Raw genomic sequence first — 6,435 nt, forward strand, 5'->3', positions numbered from 1 at the left:
TCTGCATTTAATAATCATTTGAGTTTAGTGTATATTTAGGTGTATATTTATATGTGTATATAAGGTGTATATTTAACACCGAAGGATTATGTTATAACTGAATAACGCTCAAAGTCTGTTGTGGAATAATTGTTTCATTACTTTTCACTGCCTGATTACCATATGTCAATTACCCCTTGTATCTTTTCCCCCTAATCCCATCCTGTGCTTTCATTTATGTACTGGTTTAAATATAATATTGATCTTCCTTGATCCCCCATCAGGTTCCTTCAGGTCAGTTAAATACCCTTTGGACTTTCCTATTTTCCTGTATTAAAATATTTGTATTTGTTAATTATTTATACAGCTGGCACAGCATGTTACCGCCACATCGGTCTGTGTGTAGAAAAGACTCTCTTTCCTTCATTTTCAGTTAAGCCTATTCTGATAACTTTTATCTTTTTGGAAACTGTTGACTCTGTATGTATGATAAAACTTCTCCCCGGAAACAATCTACTCATATATTTTCGGAATGTGTGTGTGTGTGTGGTGTTAGTGTGTGTGTGTGTGTTAGTTAGTGTAGATAGCGGGACCGAAAACTAAAGCACTTATGATCGTAATTCTTTTTGGAGGTGGTAGGTATTGTCTCAGAGAGTAAGGGAAAAATCCCAGAAAATTAAAATTATGCATAATTATGCATAAATATGCAGAATATGCATTTTTCTAAAAATGGCTAAAAAAACACTTTTCTCGTCATTTCAGATGATTCTGAGCATCTTTGATTTTTTTTTCACCTATATAAACATTTTTTTCTGGGACTTAGAAATGTTTTGGCATTATGCAAATTATATGCATTTTTGCAAAAATGCACTTATGATCCTAATTTTTTTTGGGAGGTGGTAGGTATTGTTCCAGAGAGGACCAGAAAAATAGCAGAAAATTAAAATAATTATGCATAATTATGCAAAATATGCATTTTCTAAAAATGGCTAAAAACCACTTTTCTCGGCATTTCAGATGATTCTGAGCATTTGGGGGGGTTGGAGTGGGGGGGGATTTAGGGGCAGGGGGAAGGCGGTTAGCTGGCAGGATGAAGAGGAGGGAGATTTAGACGGGTGGATAACCAAACCGCTACATTGTAGCGGGGTTCTTCTAGTAGATACATATTCTTTCACACTGTATAGCACAGACAGAAACATCAAGGGCAGAGCGCTTCAGTCAATCATGTGACACATCATTCCTTTGATCCGCGTGACATGAAGCGTGGGTGGTTACCGTCTGACAGATAGACCAGTCTAGGATTTCTCAATGGGGATACTACCACCCCCTAGTGGGGGTTCAAGGACAAAAGCCCTATGTACCAATCCTGTGATGCAGCGTTCCTTTAATCCGCGTGACATGAAATCGTATACAGGTTGTTGCCATCTGGTGGACAGATATGCTAGTCAGTGGTTTCTCAACAGGGGGTGTAGTAGTACTGACCCCCAGGGAGCGTTGTGGACGTTTGGGGGCACTCGGAGTAAGGCAGTTTAAATGCCCACTTTAGTCAAATACTGTTCCAGTATAATAAAACACATGTTTTCTTAGGCCTACAGCTACTTTGTTATTGCTTTAAGTCCAACATTGCACATTTGCTGTGTTTTGACATGTTGGCCATGACACACAACCAGGCGTAACTGCTCCTTCTCACAAGACTTATGACACAGTGCCTGGGGGGGGGGGGTCTTTTACTTTAAAGGTGTGTGTGTGTGTGTGTGTGTGTGTAAGGTGGGGACTCGAGTGAGGTGGCTGAATGGAAAGCCTGCGGGTTTGTGCATGTGTTGTCCACGCCTGCAATTTATATGCTAACAGTTACAAATAATTAATTTACTAAGTACAAATAAAGACTTCTAACTAGTGGAACCAAATCCAAATATTACCAACAAGCACCCCATTTGGAAAATGAAATAAATAATTACAGAGAAAACAAAGGATGTGATTTCATCCAATAATATGCTTGGAACACCATATGCCTTGAATACACGGGTACAGGCTATTCACAAAGTAACTGTGTATATTTCCCATTCCGTGACCAGAGAAATCACAGAGTAATCTACACTATTAAATAATCAAAGAAAGAGCGTTGAATCAGTTCATCTGATCTGAGTCATCTAAGTGACCTCCAGTCCAGAACTAATGTCGGGGAAATGTGTAGTGTTTGGCTGCCAAGCAGTGAATAAAAGGATGCTTAGACTCACTTATATTCGTCATAGATATGTGGTGAACATAAACTAACAACCCTCTGGCATGAGCACTTAGATACACAGCACACACAACTAATGCATTATTTGAAAACATACAGAATCAAGTCAAGTTTATTTGTATAACCCAAAATCATAAGATAGTCCCGAAGGGCTCGACAAACAGTGTAATCAGTGTGACACTCCCTACCCTTGGACCCAAAACATGAATGAGGAAAAACTGTACAAAGAAACCTTATCAGGGAAAAAAAAAGGGAGCAACCTCAGGAAAAGCAACAGAGGGACATACAGAACGGTTCTGTCCTCTTCCAGGACAGACTGAACCGCGGTAGGTGTCGAATGCAGAAAAATAACAGAATTGCAATTTTACGGTGTCCCAGTGGTTAGCGCTGTTGCCTCACGGCAAGAAGGTCCTGGGTTTGAACCCCAGGCCGTCTCAGGTCCTTTCTGTGTGGGGTTTGTATGTTCTCCCCGTGTCTAAGTGGGTTTCCTCCAGGTGCTCCAGTTTCCTCCCACCATCAAAAAGATATGCATGTTAGGGTTAATACTCCTGTCTGTGCCCCTGAGCAAGGCGATGGAAAGGAGAACTGGAGTTGGTCCCCGGGCACTGCAGCTGCCCACTGCTCCTATACATAGGATGGGTAAAATAAAGAGGATGAATTTCCCCATGGGATTACTAAAGTACATCCTAATCTTAATCTTAACACCATAGATTACACACACAGCGAGGTAATGTAGAGTATAAACAGTTAATGCATAAAACTTAGCAAAGCAAATTTAAATGTACCAGGTAATAAAGAGTGTTAGGTGGGAGCGCAAAACATATTTGGTGAATCTGTGACCATCCAAGACAACCCGACAGATAAAGTAGAGTAGGGACCCCACGCCACAAAACCAGCTCTATTCCACACAGCATTTACTCAGACGAAGAGGAAGAAGAGACAACTGAGGAGGCTGTCCGGGTAGCGAATATTTTTTTCCAAGGATGAATCCGGAAAGTTCCCACCTTCAGTCACTAGGATTGGCTAGATCTGCCTGTCAGTCAACTTTCCAGATTCATCCTAGGAAAAAAAATATTGTTTTATCGTACATACACAGTTAAGTTGGCACAGTTAGCTTGGTTGCAAACGTGGCTAATGGCTAACAGTTGGCTAGCAAACGTGGCTAGGGTTAGGGTTAGGGTCTATTCCGTTGCCTACCTAAATGGGGATTGCCGGTTCGAATCCCCATGTTACCTCCGGCTTGGTCGGCCGTCCAAAGTAACGGGGAGTGCAGAAGAGAGGTGAAGAAGAGAGTGCAGGCAGGGTAGAGTAGGTAGAGAATAATGCCAGGAGTGATTTGCAACCGAAGGGTACCGGCAAGAGTTAAAGGGAAGTTTACAAAATGGCGTGTGCGTGTGTGTGTGTGTGTGTGTGTGTGTGTGTGTGTGTGTATATATATATATATATATATATATATATATATATATATACTTAGCACAAAAAGTAAGGAAATGTGTGTTTGGTAGATTATGTCTTTGTTGTAACAATGCTTCTTGGCAATAAATCTTATACTGTTGGAAAGCCTGTTTTTTTCCCTTTTAAATGGTGCCACATTTGTAAGGAACATGCATTTGTGGGATGAGCAGCAGAGCTGAGTATGTGGGTTGTGCCCATGAAAAATTTACCAGATCTTCTCTGCCAATGCCAAACAGCTTATTTCGCTGTTGCTATTGACTCTTGTTTTGAGCTTCTGGTACCCCAGGTGCTGACAATCAGGTGCCTGATATAAGATTTATTTGCCAAGAAGCAATGATACACCAAAGAAATAATCTACCAAACACACATTTCCTTACTTTTTGTGCTAAGTTTATATAAGTTTATATATATATATATACACTACCGTTCAAAAGTTTGGGATCACCCAAACAATTTTGTGTTTTCCATGAAAAGTCACACTTATTCACCACCATATGTTGTGAAATGAATAGAAAATAGAGTCAAGACATTGACAAGGTTAGAAATAATGATTTGTATTTGAAATAAGATTTTTTTTACATCAAACTTTGCTTTCGTCAAAGAATCCTCCATTTGCAGCAATTACAGCATTGCAGACCTTTGGCATTCTAGCTGTTAATTTGTTGAGGTAATCTGGAGAAATTGCACCCCACGCTTCCAGAAGCAGCTCCCACAAGTTGGATTGGTTGGATGGGCACTTCTTTGAGCAGATTGAGTTTCTGGAGCATCACATTTGTGGGGTCAATTAAACGCTCAAAATGGCCAGAAAAAGAGAACTTTCATCTGAAACTCGACAGTCTATTCTTGTTCTTAGAAATGAAGGCTATTCCATGCGAGAAATTGCTAAGAAATTGAAGATTTCCTACACCGGTGTGTACTACTCCCTTCAGAGGACAGCACAAACAGGCTCTAACCAGAGTAGAAAAAGAAGTGGGAGGCCGCGTTGCACAACTGAGCAAGAAGATAAGTACATTAGAGTCTCTAGTTTGAGAAACAGACGCCTCACAGGTCCCCAACTGGCATCTTCATTAAATAGTACCTGTTAGAGCCTGTTTGTGCTGTCCTCTGAAGGGAGTAGTACACACCGGTGTAGGAAATCTTCAATTTCTTAGCAATTTCTCGCATGGAATAGCCTTCATTTCTAAGAACAAGAATAGACTGTCGAGTTTCAGATGAAAGTTCTCTTTTTCTGGCCATTTTGAGCGTTTAATTGACCCCACAAATGTGATGCTCCAGAAACTCAATCTGCTCAAAGAAGTGCCCATCCAACCAATCCAACTTGTGGGAGCTGCTTCTGGAAGCGTGGGGTGCAATTTCTCCAGATTACCTCAACAAATTAACAGCTAGAATGCCAAAGGTCTGCAATGCTGTAATTGCTGCAAATGGAGGATTCTTTGACGAAAGCAAAGTTTGATGTAAAAAAAATCTTATTTCAAATACAAATCATTATTTCTAACCTTGTCAATGTCTTGACTCTATTTTCTATTCATTTCACAACATATGGTGGTGAATAAGTGTGACTTTTCATGGAAAACACGAAATTGTTTGGGTGATCCCAAACTTTTGAACGGTAGTGTATGTAACCAATATGACATATAGGGCTACTAATACATTGATTTAGAGGTGTAGTGACATGCCGCTCCTTAAGGGGGGCACTATGCAACCCGCTAGGATAGAGACTGCTACATGCAGTTGTCTTTTTTTTTTTTCTCTTTTTGTGAACATCCTGGAAATTGTGCTCTTGAACCAATGACTGAATTTTATTATACATAGCCTCAGAAAGTTAAGAGTATTGACATTTTTTGATTCTGAAAAGTGTTCTGTATAATCAGAATCTCATCTGTGAGCTTACAAGATGAAGGTCTGTCGAGTTTTATGTATTTGGAACCCCCGACTGGTTTTTTTTTTAACTACCAGATAGAATTTGGAAGATTGTGATGGCGAGCCCAGCCCAGTGAGACTGTGGACGATCATAGAAGCAGTGGCCTACCGTAGGATCTGTCCCAGGAAACGTCTGACAAGCCTGAATCATTCATCCAGACACCAGATAAGAACTCATACACACTAGCCTATTTCCTCTACCAGGGTAGAAGTAGTCATCGTTGAAGTATATTCAATACACTCACGGATCAGGAACTGAACTCTTGGACCAACACATACACTCAAGGACAAGGAACTGAATTTTTCTTTCATCTCAAACTGCTAACACTCATTGAGGGTTGTGATTTGAACGAGGTTTTCTTTGGTTTATTATTTTATTCACTTTAAAGAGTTCTATTTTGTTTTATTTCAATTCATTTATGTAAATTCAGCGTTGTGTATATTTTGCTGTTGTGAGGCAATAAAATTGTCAACTGTTCAACTACACATCAACTCCTCTCGTGAGTTAGTCAAGGCAAACCCCTGACCGAACCTAGTTAGATGTTGGTGCCTTTACTGCTACCCCTAGTTTGCGCTGGAGGCGCTACACAAAAATTAAAGGCGCTAACATCTAACAACAACCATTTGTAATTTCAATCTAACTTGTTCTCTAAGCACATACTTTGAACTTAAACGATAGTGTGGCGCCAGGTTTAATAAGATCAATATTTTAAAATTCAATCTGCTAATTCTAGGATCCCCCCCTCCCCCATACAGTTTTTCATTCATAGTTTTCTTGTCCACTTATTATTTTTATTTTAAGTTGCTTATTTGTACACCCAAGAAAGGCAAGCTCTAGT

Source organism: Lampris incognitus, chromosome 14 (genome assembly GCF_029633865.1).
Source record: "Lampris incognitus isolate fLamInc1 chromosome 14, fLamInc1.hap2, whole genome shotgun sequence".
NCBI lineage: Eukaryota > Metazoa > Chordata > Actinopteri > Lampriformes > Lampridae > Lampris > Lampris incognitus.